At 39.1% G+C, this 1,497-nt stretch overlaps 1 pseudogene; it reads left to right on the plus strand.

Annotated features, from left to right (window-relative positions):
• Positions 1-911: 911 nt before the first annotated feature.
• Positions 912-1,031, plus strand: LOC111731300 (annotated as a pseudogene).
• Positions 1,032-1,497: the final 466 nt, after the last annotated feature.

The following is a 1,497-nucleotide window of genomic DNA, read 5'->3' on the forward strand; positions in this document are numbered from 1 at the left end:
ATTATACTTTTCTGCTCTAGGATTTCTATTTGGTTCTTTTTTATTGTTCTTATAAATCTGTTGGTATTTTCTTTATCATGAGACATTGCTCTCACATCTCCCTTTAGATTTTTTAGACATGGTTTCTTGAGTTCTTTTAGCATACTTCAGTTAACTGATTTAAACTTATTTTTTCTGCTAAGTCTAACATTTAGACTTCTTCAGATACAATTTCTATTGATTGCTTTTTTTCCTTGCGTTTGGGTTATACTTTTCCGTTTCTTTGCATATCTCATAATTTCTTTTGTTAAAAACTACATATTTAAAATAATACAGTGTGGAGATATTGGAAAGCAGATCATCCCATTGTTTTTGTTCTGTTTAGTGACGTCTCTGAACTAATCATATAAAGTCTTCATATTTGTCACGTGTGGACATTTATGTCTCTGTTTTGTTTGCTTAGTTGTTATTAAATAATTGGACATAGATTTCCTTAACTGCCTCGAACCAATAAATTTCCCAGTCTTTCCCGAGAAGCTATATGTGCGTGTGTCGGGGGTTGCTGTAAGTATTTAAGGCTCTGAGAGGCAGTTTACACCCCTGCTTCAGCCATCACTGCCTGCTTGCAGACAGCTTCAGGTCAACCAGAATTGAGAGGTTAGGGAATTGTCAGGCATTTTTTTAGCATGCACACATTCCTCCATATGCACATGGCCTTTTTTATTTCCAGGTATTGTCATAGTTTCAAAGTCCCCTATGGACATCTTTCTCTCCAGTTTCCTCCAATTTGTTTTCTCCAATTCGTATCCCTTCTTTAGGCAGATGTAATGCTAAATGCCCTTGGTTGTTCTGACAAACATCCCAGGGGAAAAAAAAGCTATTCCCAGTGACCGAGCTTTGAGTAAAGTCAAGTAAAGAAGAGCTTTGAGTCTGTCTATGGCCACGCCACCCTGAACCACACCCAACCCCGTCTGATCTTGGAAGCTAAGCAGGGTCGGGCCTGGATAGTACTTGGATGGGAGACCACCTAGGAAGGCCAGGTGCTGTAGGCATAAAAAGTAAAAAACAAGGGATTTTAAGCTGACACGGTTCTTGAAATCTGTGAGGTCGACCAAGGATTGCCTCATCTAAAAATATAAAAAATAAAATAAAAAAAAAGAAGAGCCTTGCCAGTGAGGATTTCCGGGGAGCTGCCAGACAAATTAATAACAATTCTCCTGCAATGGGGCTTTTCTGGGAGCTCCAATCCCATTTCTCCCCCTCTTGTGGTTAGTAGGCCGGTGTTTTTCACAGGTCCTGTGGTTATAAGTTTGTTTCATATAAAGACTACGAAACAGACTATGAGGAGTGGAGTGATGGGGATGGGAATAGGGAAAATTACAACACAAAAAGGCTCTCACTGTTCTCACCAAGATTCAGCCATTTTTCTTAAGTGCTCCTTGAATTGTTGCAAGTCTTTGACTAACTTCCAGAATTCTGAAAAAGTTGATTTGACAACTTTTGCCAGTGTTCCCATTT

Source organism: Pteropus vampyrus, unplaced genomic scaffold (genome assembly GCF_000151845.1).
Source record: "Pteropus vampyrus isolate Shadow unplaced genomic scaffold, Pvam_2.0 Scaffold360, whole genome shotgun sequence".
Taxonomy (NCBI): Eukaryota; Metazoa; Chordata; class Mammalia; order Chiroptera; family Pteropodidae; genus Pteropus; species Pteropus vampyrus.